Consider the following 14,786-nt stretch of genomic DNA (forward strand, 5'->3'; position numbering starts at 1 on the left):
TTTAACTGACAGTCGATTACAGTTATGTTAAATTATGCCAAGTAATGTCACTAAGAGTTGGTTACAATTTCAGTAGATTATTGTACGTCATGTAACTATCAGTTGGTTACAGTTTTTCTCAGATTAATATTACTCGTAATGAAACTAAGAGTTGGTTATAGATTTGTTAGATTAGTTCTCGTTATGGAACTAATAGTTTAGAATTTGTTAATTTAACCCTCGCCTGCCTTAAATCGATACATCCATTTTTTTTTTTTAAATTCTAAAGCAAATAATAGTGCGTCATAATAAGATAAAATTCCAACTGTAGATAATCATATATGTAGAGTAATCTTTAGGAAGAGACGAATTATAGAAGAAAACTTATATAATAAGTTACAGTTATATAGTTCGTTACAGTTTTATTAAATTAAATTTGATTATGTAACTAAAAGTTGTGCTACATAATCACGTTATGTAATAATTCTCGTTATTAATGTAACTAATTACAAGCTTGTCTTATAAGTAAAGTTTTTTACACTATAAGAACCTATTACCATTTCCATTTGTTGTTTGTGAAATGGTTTTACAGTAACTGTAATTGGTGATTGAATAAATATATGTTTATGAAACTAATAGTTGGTTACAGTTTTATTAGAGTACTCCTCGTTATATAACTAATGATTGGTTGCAGTTTTGTGTTATGTCTATTTTAACTCAATACGTGTAGACTTTACTTCTAAAGCAAATAGTAGTGTCTAATAATAAGTTAAATTAAAATTCTAGCTAACCATATATTTAGAATTATCTTTAAGAAGGGAATAATTACAAAATAAAACTGAAAGTTCACAAAATAATAAACTTGGCTTATAATTAATTAACGTTTTTTAAAGGATATTAACCTGTCACTATTTCCATTGATTGTTTGAGAAATGGGTACTTTTCTAGTTTTACAGTGACTATAATTAGTGACTGCATTTGGATATCCATAATGACGAGAAATCCACACGAAATTCATTCAAAAACCAGGTACAAAACTAAAATCCACACTATGTAAAAATTACATTGACAAACATAACACTAACATTATTTATAAAATAGAATGCAACAATTGCCACGACTTCTATATTGGAGAAACAAGCAGAAAAATGGAAACCAGATTCAAAGAACACGCACACAAAACACCTTCGCACGTGTTTAAACACTGTAAATGAAATAAACACAACTATAGAAAATACCCAGATACTAAGTAGTGAAACAAATATAAACAAACGCAAAATCAAAGAAGCCCTACTTATACATCAACTCAAACCAATATAAAGGAACATCTTTATAACCTATACTAATTAATAACCTAAAATCTAACTGTACCGCCCCATACTATATCGTACCCGTTAAACCCTAAGGTATGTGCCAAGCAGTATTCTGTTACAAACTGTCTTTGTTAACCTGAAGATGACATAACCTTAAGAAGGTCGAAACGTTGTTCTGTACTTTATTTTAATTAATGTTATAATACCCATACCAGCCATATTTAGAATACAGATATGTTTATAAAACTAATAGTTGGTTACAGTTTTGTTAGAATATTCGTCTTTATGTGATAATCGTTGTTTAAAAGTTTTGTTAGACTTTATGCAACTAATAGTTGGTTACAGTTTTGTCAGAATATTCCTTGGTACGTAAACAACTGTTTCTTTTAATACTATTTAATAACGTATTTAAGATCGTTGTTGATGTCTTCTACACGTGCGGGTACAATAACGTTTCCTTTTTTGTATATGTTCGTAGTTTAGTCAAGACAAGTAGAAATTGACATAACTGTACGTACCCTTGAAACCCGTTATTGTTATTGGTTGCAGTTGTCACGCACGTGACAACGCCACAGAGATGTTTATACTTGTTTTGTTTCCACATTTTTGTTTGTTTGTTTTTTGGAATTTCGCACAAAGCTACTCGAGGGCTATCTGTGCTAGCCGTCCCTAATTTAGCAGTGTAAGACTAGAGGGAAGGCAGCTAGTCATCACCACCCACCGCCAACTCTTGGGCTACTCTTTTACCAACGAATAGGGGGATTGACCGTCGCATTATACGCCCCACGGCTGGGAGGGCGAGCATGTTTAGCGCGACGCGGGCGCGAACCCGCGACCCTCGGATTACGAGTCGCGCTTGGCCATGCCAGGCCTTCACATTTTTAAAGCATTATTTGTTTGTTTATTGTTAATCACAAAACGATACAATGATATATCCGATTTGTGGTCTACCCTCTGCTGGAATCTGAACCCAGTTTTTAACTTTATGGGCCCTCAAACTTCCCGCTGATTTACGGTGGGGCTCGGATATTTCTTTATTTTTTAACGAATCTAATTGATTATAAAGCTCTTAACAAATGTTAGGAGTTAATTTTTTCTGTCTTAACCTGTAATGTAATTTTTTTATTAAGAACAATCTACTAAGTTCTTTGTGTTTATTTCAGATGGAGGACTTTCAAACATTCGAACCTTATGGACTATAAACATCTGTACCAACGTGGTTTGTTTCTCTTATACCACTTGTTATATTTTGTTACATTTCGAAGACTATTGCTCGTAGCTTCCAAGCAACACCGATGAACTGCTGTATCCTAGCAACCAACATCTGGTATGTCCGATTGTTAGGTCTCTCGTAGCAGTGAATATACCAATCACATGCATCTAGACACTGTTGCTAGGGGATCAAAACAACTTTGTATAACTCAATCTTGCCACCTGGCCGTGATACCCAACAGATGGTGCTAATTATTCAGAGTGTATATTACCATGGATAGGGAGGGAGTAACAAGAAACATTTTAAAATCTAAGGAACTTCTTACTTAAAAAAACACACACAAAAATTCAAGTACTATTCATAATTTCTTTCACTAAAAATGCTGTAACAGGTACTAAACTAAAGAAACGACATAGTTATTTTTTGTTGTTAAAATTATTCTTTTCTAATTTAATTTAAAAAGAAACTACTTTAACAAATCTCTTCGTAGATTAACATAAATAAATTTATTTTAACCCTAGAATTACATATTTGAGCTACATAACGAATTTTTGTAAACACATGTTGCTAAGCTATTTATTATACCAAACGGCTCGTGAGTCCATGAAATTCTTGACTAATAACAAGTCTCACACACGTCTCCCGCTGGGTCAGCTGTAAATTATGGTATTACAGCGCTAGTACTGGAGGTTCTCCTCGCTAGAATGGACAGAAAACAGATAACAAATTATATAGCTTTACACCAAAACAACAGCAATAATACATAGACAAAATGTAAACAATTGCAACCTATATTACAATTAACCTAACTATTATTTCAGCTCTTTGCACCAAGCGCTTTAACAAGCAAAACTTTAGTTACTCAGTAATGACGCAATGTGGCCCAAAGTATTAGACCTTGTCTCGTGAGTGTTTGGCGCCACCTGATGGTTGTTTCAGACACACAGTTAACCTGTTTTCTTACTCTGCCTCACTCTCATGGCATGCAACTGTAGTTTCAGATAAGAAATATTAAATATTGTTTTCTTCAAGGAGTGTAACTGGATAGATGAAAAATACATGTCGTATCAACTTACTGCTATTTTACTGTTCTTCAGTGGTATATTTGAGGGCATAAAACTGTCAAATTCAGTGTTCGAACCCCGCACTTTTGTCGTAAGCTGCTATACATATTTAATTATACATAATGGATTCAGATAATCGAATCTTCCAGATAAAAATGTCGAAATAGTTTGCTTAACTTAACTATTTCTATGATAAGCTAATTAATAACTAGCTCGTGCCTTTCCAGCACTTTTGATTGGCTTATAACTAACGCATGTGCTCGTTCTTATTGCTTCTGGGATTAAGTTGTAATCAGCAAGTTTTACTACTCCTCTGAATGGCTTAAAACTAGCTCGCTCCAATTGTTTTGTTCTTTGATAATTGTTTTCATTCAGAATGATAAAGGCAATGCTCATATAAAAAATTAAACACGTTTGATATATTTTGGGTGGACTTATTTCAAACTTAAACAATTTCTCAAACAACTTCAAAATTTCATATTAAATTTTCGTCGTCAGAAGTTAGAGAGTGGGAAGATAAGCAGGACAATTGTTCTGAGCACATGGGAGGTTCGAGTGGTTGATAGGTTCATTAAGGTTTATAACACAGACAAACGAATTCGTGACTGAACTAAAAAGCAAATATTAATGAAGAATGGATAATTAATCAGAGTTTATCTTTTATAAAAGCATATATATATATACTTGTGTGTATAATAAATAAGTAAACCTCTAACACTATAAGGTTATTTTATCATCTGCTTTTTATGTCAACGTATTAAGGGTGGCTGCCTTCCCACAACTGGCTTTTTATAACAAAAATCATTAGGAGTTAGACAATGTAGGTCAGATCCTGACCCCTAATCTGACCTTTCGTAACGACACTTACATTTTTTTTCACGTTTTGTAAATAGAATATTCCCAGTTATGGCTGCTATGAGAACAGACATTTTCTATTATGGATTGGTAATGGACAGTTTTTTTTTCCTTTTTTCTTTGTTAGAAACTCGTAATAAACACATATATCATGTTAAGTTATCAGTGCTTTGAGATGATGACAGAGGCGGGAATGTTGAGGTACTTTTATGTGTGGTGTTTATATAACACGTATGTTTTAGTTGTGAGTCGATATAATGAAGTATATGTTAAGCGTTTACGTAGCGTTTATTAGAATATATCTACTGTATTTTGAAACATTGAAAATATATTTCATTCAAGTAGCTTTCTTTAAAAGAAAAAATGACTATACAGATGGCATTAAGGCCATAACTTCTTGATTGCAGTCCTGGTAATAGTGATTCTGGAGAAACGGAAAAAAAAAACCGACAAAAACAAACAAACTCCAGCTCGGTTACTTTCCAATCAACGCACAACATCAACATTGTGTGAGTCTCACTGGCATATTATACAAGGAGAGATTGTTTTCGTCCATCGTTCGTGCAACGATTTGTGAAAGTATATTTCACTTGTCTCACGTGGTTCCAAACAGCAGATTTTTAGAACATCCGCTTCGTTAGGTTCACCGCTTCCGGTGTTAATATAAACATAGTTTAGAGACGAAAAGTGAACTGACCTAACGGACACCATCTGGTACTGCTGAAACTTCTTATATATATGACGCAGAAATTGTTCTCAACATCATATCGTATAGATTTAAGATACAAACAAATAATTTTAAGTATACATTTGCTTGTAATATTTGTACTTTCCGTTCCTAATTACACTAAATACCACTGCAGACTTCTTGTCTAGTGTACGTAAGTACGAGTCAATCACAATTCATAGTGTACGTAAAATATATGTTATTAAGTCAGTTTGAGTGTTACCTTGTCATGACATATAATGGTATCTAGATGAGGGTATCTAGCTTGAGTCTCGCAACGTTACGGTATATTGAGGATATCTGGCAGTTTAACTATTGAGTCTGAAATACCCCCTAAATAACATTGTTTGTTTGTAATTAAGCACAAAACTACACAATGGACTGTCTGTGCTGTACCTAACACAGACATACCGCTATGCCAAATAATATTGTGGCAGTTTAACTAAACGAGACTGAACTATCCCTTAAATGCTAGGCCCGACATGGCCAGATTGTTAAGGTACTCGACTCGTAATCTGAGGGTCGCGGGTTCGAATCCCAGTCACACCAAACATGCTCGCCCTTTCAACCGTGGGGGCGTTATAATGTGTTTGTCAATACCACTATTTGTTGGTAAAAGAATAGCCCAAGGGTTGGCGGTGGGTGGTGATGACTAGCTGCTTTCCACGTAGTCTTATACTGCTAAATTAAGGACGGCTAATGCAGATAGCCCTCGTATAGCTTTGCGCGAAATTCGAAACAAACCAAACAAACTTTTGTTGCATAATGAAAATTTAACCCTAGTTCCATCAATAAGGATGAACTATCCCTTAAATATTATTTATTGCTCAAACCAGAAGAGTCACTAAATACTTGAAACATTTTGGACTAGGATCGATAGGCTTGATAATTGTTGGCGTTTCAATATGACATCTATTATGGTTTTCTGTTCCTTGTTTTCAATTTAAATATTGTTGCTTCACATTTATTATCCATTAAAAAGTATATTAATCAAACGTAATAAATCTGAATTATCCCAACTATTATACCAACTAAACCTATTAGGTCTGAAATATCCCTAAATACGAGGTCTGTTCAAAAAATACGCGGTCTGTTTGAATTGCGCGGCTCCAGTTGGTTCCAGGGGAATCCGCTTGGTGTCGCTAGGTTCGCACAGATCAGCTGATTACGACGCCATTTCTCGATTGCAGATATCTTCATTTGTGTATTAGCTACGCAGTTTTAAGTGAAGTGCGATTTTTTCGTTTGGCGGATTTCAGAATGAATGACCTGAAGGAGCAACGACTTGCTGTGAAATATTGTGTTAAACTTGGAAAATCTGCGACTGAAACTTTTGCTATGCTTAACACGGCTTACGGTGATGTTGCTATGAAGCGTACGGCATGTTTCAAGTGGCATGAACGTTTTTTAGGATGGTCGAGAGTCCATTGAAGATGATGAGCGTCCTGGACGTCCTTCCACGTCAACTGACGACCCACACGTCGACAAAATCAACACCCTGGTACGGGCAAATCGACGTCTGACTGTCAGGGAGCTTGCTGAAGAGTGTGGGATATCAGTTGGATCTTGTTACGAGATTTTGACCGAAAAATTGAAGATGCACCGCGTTGCTGCGAAATTTGTGCCTCAGAACTCGTGAGTTTTTGGCCAAACACTCGAGCACTGTTCTTCCCCACCACCTGCTCACCTGACCTTGCTCCTTGCGATTTTTTCTTGTTCCCCAAACTCAAAAAATCCTTGAAAGGAAGAAGATTTGAGACGATTCCCGAGATTAAGGCAAATGCGACGAAGGAGCTGGAGGACATTACAAAAGAAGCGTACCAGGACTGTTTCAACAAGTGGAAACACCGTTGGGATAAGTGTGTGCGTTGGGGAGGAGAGTACTTTGAAGGGGTCCCAGACCTGTAACTTCTAAATAAAGTACATTTTGTTTTATGACGTCAGTCCGCGTATTTTTTTTGAACAGCCCTCGTAATATTGTGGCTATTTAACTAAACGAGACCGAACTGTCCTTTAAACTTTGTACCATTAATCGTAATACGTTTAGATTGCCCCTTAACCCTTCAACTGCGATTGACATTACGTGATGCAAGCATTTTGCTCGCTACACTTTGAATGTCTCGCCGCAAAAAAATCGCGAATCTTTACGCATGGTGTGGTAGGCGGATTTACGCGAGCCGTAAACAAAGCGTTAAATATTGTACCAATTAAACTTAATAATTAAGTTTTCGCTCGAATATTGATATCTAACTGAACCTAGAGAAATTAATGTATGATTTTAACATTTGTACACTCTGGCCCTTAAAATAAATTACGTATACTAACAACTCGAAATTACACAGAATACTCCAAAGGCAATATGTTGTAAAAAAATATGTCACAATAAATACCGAAAGCATTTCATAATATAGGTGATTTCATTACACTGTGATCGAAAATTACTCGAAACATTAGAAAAATTGCGATGACGTCAATTATTCATTTCTAGTTGTAAAAGAAGTCTCGTTCATTCACCCTGAGTGACTGGTGCTGCGCGAGTCACATAAAAAAGTGTTGTCATAGGGACAGAAATAGACATAAACACGCATTATGACAGAGATAACTTGAAAAAGGGTACATTGATCTGGGAATCTGTGTTATTATCAATATTTCTGTGCGTTTTACATGGAATTCTTGTGCCAATAAGTACATCAAAACGCCACCCTTTGAAGGTGAACGACACGTAAAATACAGCATATGTCGAGTCCAGTATCCTGAACCCAAATGTCGTTATAAATTCAATATGAGAAAGGATAGAGAAATATTGTATTTTTCAACTTTATATTGTCTCTACCATTGAATGTTATCTTCTGATAACTGATGGAACAGTATCGTCCATGATTACATCCAGGACAAAATGTTTAACTTCACAGTGATCTTACAGTTAGGTCAGAGGATTAAATCACAAACGACATCGTTTATAATTACACCCAAGCCAAGAGGATCTCTCATGTCAACGACCTAAGAATTAAATCAGGGGTTAAGGCCACAAACAACATTTTCTATGATAGCATCCGGGCCAATGTTTTTAACGTCACAGTGATATAATAATTAGATCAGGGGTTAAGGTCTCGAACAACATTCTCCGTGATTATATTCAGATCAAGATGTCAGAGGCTGACATTGCTATGTTTGCATGGTTTAGTTGCTAGTTTACCTGTTGCTCCGTATAATGTATGTATAACAAACTTTCACACTATCAGTCTTGTATTCACCATTAGTTATTCAGCTGCTTGGGTTCTAAACTTCATGCAGTGTATCGACAAATTATGATGAGATTTAATCAAATGATAAGTCTGTATGAGATCAAATTCTGAATAACCTCCTTGTTTTAAAGTTACGAGCGTAAAATAGACCAAGGGTTCCCAAACCTTTTAGTTTGTTTGTTTGTTTTTTAATTTCGCACAAAGCTACACGAGAGCTATCTGTGCTATCCATCCCTAATTTAGCAGTGTAAGACTAGAGGGAAGGCAGCTAGTCATCACCACCCACCGCCAACTCTTGGGCTCCTCTTTTACCAACGAATAGTGGGATTGACCGTCACATAATAACGCCCCACGGCTGAAAGGGCGAACATGTATGGCGCGACGAGGATGCGAACCCGTGACCCTCAGATTACGAGTCGCACGCCTAAACGCGCTTGGCCATGCCGGGCCCCCAAACCTTTTAGACCTGCGGAGCTTCTCGTCAGAAAGAAAAACATTCCGGAGCCTTAATAAAAAGAAATACACTAAAAATAGAAACAATTGGTCAGTAGCACTAGATAAAGTTTATTTCAAGCTTTTATAATATAAATTTATTAAAAATATCAATATTTAAAGAAAAATATTTACTTCTTTTTACTTGTTCAAAATTTTCTGCTTGCAAAATTTATATCAGTAAAAGTAAAGTGTTCTTATTTATTTATTAGTGGCTCAGATGGGTTTGCTTTCATTTACAAAGTAGTTCAATATTTGGAGTTATGGTTGTTACCTGTAAGCGCAAATCATCTTCAATATTTTGCCTGTTTTTAAATTTGGTCTTTGTAGCTGCATACAGCGAAAATGTTTGCTCACAAAGATATGTTGTTGGAAAACGCATCAAAGTTTCCAAAGCTCTGTTACTTATTTCTGGGCATTCCATGGCCATTTTAATCCAAAATTGTGTAATTTCTTCTTGCTGAAATTTTGTTTTAGGATGTAATTAGTTGAAACTTCTATAAGCTGTTCTTTCTCTTTCAAAGACAAATTCTTGGTATTTGCAGAGTCAACAAAGGGATTTTGAATGTACAGTAATGTTTCTAAATGAGGAGAGAAGTACTTCCCAATAGTTGTGCACAAACTAGATTTGTGCTGCAAGACTGAAACTTTTAGCTTACGTTGAAGCGCTTCCATTTTACTATGAGCTTTGAAGTATGTTACCCTGCATTGTAGCATTTACTTCATTTAGATAGACAAATACGTCCGAAAGGTAAGCCAGTTTCTGTATCCAGCATTTGTTTCTTAATTTATATGCAAGTTAAAAATGGCATTCAGATAAAAAGAAATCTATCTCTTCACGCAGTGCGTAAAACCGAGCAAACACTTTCCCTGAGAAAGCCATTGGACTTCAGTATGAAGCAGCAACTTTTCATGCAAACTTCCCATATTCTCACAGAGTAAACTGAAGATCCTCACATTGAGTGGCCTTGATTTTATACAATTAGCTATTTTTATGACATCACCCAATACCTCTTTTAAGTCTTCTGGCATTCGTTTCATTGCAAGTGCATGACGATGAAGACAGCAGTGGATACTCTCGATGTCCGAGTTGTTGTTTTTTATATGTGTACCACTGCGCCTGAAAATTTTCCAATCATAGCTGCAGCCCCATCAGTGTAAAGCTGCTATTGGATCTCATGTTCTTCCACAAATAAATTGATCAATTTAAATATTTCTTCGCCTGTTGTTTGAGTCGGCAAAGGTTTGCAAATTAGCATGTCTTCTTCAAAACTAGCTTCGTGAATGTAGCAAACAAACACAAGCAACATTGCATAACCTGTGACATCTGACTCGCCTTATTAACTCCGTTAAGCAGTTTGCTGACATATCCTTGATTCTTCGAGAAACCGAGTTGTCAGAAAGGGGCATAGAGTTAATGTTTTTAAGAAATTTCTCATCAATTGTGCACTCTACCAAGTCTTTTGCGCATGTTTTTTTCAAATCCTCTGCAATCCGATGAGCTTTACCTGCTTTTGCAATACGGTAACTCACACGATATGAAGCAATAAGAGCACCTTTGTTGTCCTCATGGACAAACGAACGAAATGTAGCTTTCTTTGCAGTTAATTGCAAACACTTTCCTTTGAAATACTCGGAAGTTGGATTTTTTAATTTGGAGTGTTTGGTTTCTAGATGCCATTTTAACTTTGCTCAATGCAAACTACTGTTATTCACTGTTCCACATTCAACACACAACCCACTAAGTTCATCTTCATTACCTGTCCATGTAAAACCATTCAATGTATTCAATAAAATTTTCATCATACTTTATTTTTCTCTTGTTTCGGTATTTCTTGCATCATCCTGCTTGCACACGACGATAACGCCGATGAATTCGTTTTAGGCCTAGGCCTGGGAAGATTTTTACTCGTATCAGATTAACTACTGATATTCAGCCACTTATCCATTATAAGAGTGACAACTAATTATTAATTTGTCTAAAAATCTATTCTTTTATCTTTGGCACTTCAAAATTATTTTCACGTACACAAAATAGCTCCTTAATGAAAACTCGTTCAAGCACTTGAATTTTATCTTCATACAATGACATGTTGATCTGAGATCAGTGTTACCACAACGAAGTCAGAAATAAAGATTTGTGGAAAAAAGGCTAGGCCGCTATAATAATATATTTTTCTGAAGAAAAGGGTAACCTATTATTTTTACAATTTTTAACAGAAATTTTTAAGCCAAATAACAAAATATTAAGCCAGATCTGACGTGTGTCTAAATCTGGAACGAACTGAAACATGACGTCATAGAGCTCATTCGTACTAACTTTATTTAATTAAACTACAACGAATCTAACCTAACCTAATAATTGCCAATTATAATTGTCATAAATATAATTATACTTCATACAGATATACTTTGAAATTGAAACAATTGATTCTGCATCACAATGTTTCAAATTTGGACAAGTTTCAACTATGACGTCATGTTTCATTTTGTTCGAGATTTAGCCGCTAATCCAAATCTGGCTTTTAAAAGACAGTGGCATCACTACCCAAAGTTGACCGAAGTTTCATACGAAAATAACTAGACTATCTCACATCTCCAATGACGCATAAGTAAATGCTGTTTTTTCATAATTACAATTATCTGTAGTGTAAAATGATTAATATATTAATTAATAGAATTACGTTCGTAGTTTCATAATGATTTATATGCTAAACAATGTATATATATATAATTGTAAATAAGTAATATGCTATTTAAGGGGCTGTCTTTGTAGTTTCAAATAATATTTTTAGTAAGGGACATCTCTAACATTTGAAAGAACTAATATGATATTTAGGGAGTAATCTGTATAATTGCAATTATACGCTTACGCAGTAAGGGTCATCCTTACGATTTCAAAGTAAAACACTTATTGACAAATACGGCTGACTATTTCTCTTTGACAATGTTGATATTCTACGCTTCCTTTCGATTTCTTCTGACTTAACCAATTAAATCGTGTTTCAGGTAATCTTTTTCTCGTTTTGTTTCTTACACAATCAATATGTAGCTTTCATCGCCACCTGAACATAAATTCCACCATTTCAGTGTGTATTAGCTATATTGATGATAGTTCCTTTTCCAAATATTAGTCAATAATCTGTTGGAACGTGCGGCTCACTATGTTATTTACTGTTGTTGGTGCAATGAACTATAACTCATCACTTGCAGGTTCCAAAACTCAAATAACTTTTGAAAAGGAAGGCAATATTGTAGATAGAAGAGTGTGAGTGTGTGTGATATTGTCACATCAAAAAACGATTAGGCGAACTGCACGAGATAAAATCGTGGAAGGCGTTATCCGCGTAAAAACCAGAGAATAAGGAACACCTAACACTTTGTAATTTCTTATAAAGGTTCTACAATAACATTACTTCCCCTTCGAGTGTTATATGTGTAAACAGAAAAAATCAATGGAAAACCATTTGTAATAGTATAAAACTTAGAAACGAAATCGATAACCGTTCCTTTTCACACCATATCTACCCAGAGATTGACAGTAAACCTTATACTTCCAACAAAAACATGAAAATAACTAGAGAAAAAACGGGAAATATATGTGTATTCATCTTATGTTTTAACATTTCTCCCCCATTCAGACTTTAGTAAAAGTCTCGTTTAAATATGTACAGATCTTGAGAGCAGTAGAAGTTACTTCTACGTTTCCCGTTAGTACAACGGTAAGTCTACGGATATACAACACTAAAAGCAGAGGTTCGATTTCTCTCGGTGGATTCAGCAGATAGCTCGATGTGGCTTTGCTATAAGAAAATGCACACACACAGAGACACTCTAATCCGTAGGAAGCAATATTTATAGATAGTAAATACTGGAAGGAAAGCATTATTAATTTTAGAATTAAAAGTTTTAAGAGTAGAAGAAATATTTTTAATTATACTGGAAAAATATGTTCAGAAGGTAAGTAATACAAGATGAAAAACATTTGTAATTGCAAGTAGAAACATTTATAAGTTGGCACAGTAGAAGAAAATGCTTGTAATTTTGTACCAAAAACATTTGTAATTTTTGGTATAGAAATTCATAAATTCTGATCATAATAAAAAATGCGTGAAGTTTCATTCTGCAAACTTTTATCAAGTACTGTCACCCAAATACATTTTGTTACTAATACATAAATTATTACAACGTACAAGTAAATACTTGTAACTTAACAATAATAATTGTTAATGTAATTATTCACAGTTACGTATAATTCTGTAGTAAAAATATTTACAAATATAAGCCCTTCAAGAAAGCACATATTATTTCTCTGAAATGTAAATATTTAAACATCATAATAAAAGAAGAAAATACGTTGAGTTTTGTAATACACAAATTGACAAATGTTAACATTAGACAACACTACTAAGTCCCAACATGTAGACATACTAGCATCAACAAATAATTTTGGTAAATATTGTTTTAAGTCAGGTATCTCATACAAATAAAAACAACAATGTCCAAACAGATCATTTCACTTTGATTTGTTGATTCCTTCTTTAAAACAGAATAAGTACTGTTTTGTTCAGGCTTCTTATTTCATTGCTAATCTTTGAAACAAAAAAGCAACTGAAACACTTCCTTTTCTTTGTTTAGACCCTGGTTTTCATTTCTCATCTTTAAAACAGATGTCTACTTTATTTTGTACATTTAGACCGTCTGTTTGATTCTTAATCTTTGATGCTGAAGGCTAATTTAATTCATTTAGATTCCCTTTTTAATTCTTCATATTTAATACAGAAGGTTACTTTCTGTTGTCTGTATAGACCCTCTGTTTGTTTCTTCATTGTTAATACTGAAAGCTGCTTTTTTTTTTTTTAGATCCTTGCTTTGTACTTTATATTTAATATAGAAAGCTTTTTCTATTTAGAAAAATGTGCTTGATTTATCGTCTTTAATACAGATGGCTACTTTATTCTATTGGTTAGGACCCTGTATTTGATTTATCATCTTTAATACAGATGGCGACTTTATTTTATTGGTTAACACACTGTATTTGATTTATCATCTTTAATACAGATGGCTATTTTATTCTATTGGTTAGGACCCTGTATTTAATTTATCATCTTTAATACAGATGGCTAACTTTGTTTTGTTGGTTAGGACCCTGTTTTTGATTTATCATATTTAATACAGATGGCTACTTTATTGATTAGGACCCTGTATTTGAGTTATCATTTTTAATACAGATGGCTACTTTATTCTTTTGGTTAGGACCCTGTTTTTGATTTATCATCTTTAATACACATGGCTACTTTACATTGTTGGTTAGGACCCTGTTTTTGATTTATCATATTTAATACAGATGGCTACTTTATTTTATTGGTTAAGACCCTGTATTTAGTTTTTAATCTTTAATACAAATGGTTACTTTATTTTATATGTTTAGACCATTTTTTTATTCTTTATATTTAATGAAAAAATTAAGTTTCTTTTGTTTGTTTATATCTTCTGCTCTTTTTGCAAAACATCAAACAATAAAACTTTAGACTGACGTGAATATCTAGTAAGATTTTATTAGAGCTCAAATGCTTAACTTTTTCAGAACCTAAAATTGAACTTCTTGTTTTTGGTTCTGTTATTGCTATTTAATGGGATTTTATCTATCCACTAGATGTGATTCAAGGCTGTGTTGGACGTTGTAAATATAAAGTTGTAAATATTCACTTGATGTTAACCACGACTGTATTGGATATTTGTAACTGCAACAAACTCTATGTTGTGTAACAAGACTTTATTTGTTCACATGATGTCAGTCAAGACTGTATTGTGTCTACTGGAGACATTACGAAGCTGCTAAACTCCCATTTCAGACCATAAAACTGTGAAGTGCTAACGATTCTTTTAGTTTTAATG

At 34.2% G+C, this 14,786-nt stretch overlaps 1 long non-coding RNA gene across 2 annotated transcripts in view; it reads left to right on the forward strand.

Annotated features, from left to right (window-relative positions):
* The window catches only part of LOC143235407 (uncharacterized), a 262,811-nt gene that overhangs the window by 105,969 nt on the left and 142,056 nt on the right, over positions 1-14,786 (forward strand). For both annotated transcript variants that reach the window (XR_013019165.1, XR_013019166.1), the window contains exon 4: positions 2,456-2,619. This is a non-coding gene — a long non-coding RNA (uncharacterized LOC143235407). The remainder of the gene's footprint in view (positions 1-2,455; positions 2,620-14,786) is intronic.

The sequence above is a fragment of the Tachypleus tridentatus genome, chromosome 12 (genome assembly GCF_004210375.1).
Source record: "Tachypleus tridentatus isolate NWPU-2018 chromosome 12, ASM421037v1, whole genome shotgun sequence".
Classification (NCBI taxonomy): domain Eukaryota; kingdom Metazoa; phylum Arthropoda; class Merostomata; order Xiphosura; family Limulidae; genus Tachypleus; species Tachypleus tridentatus.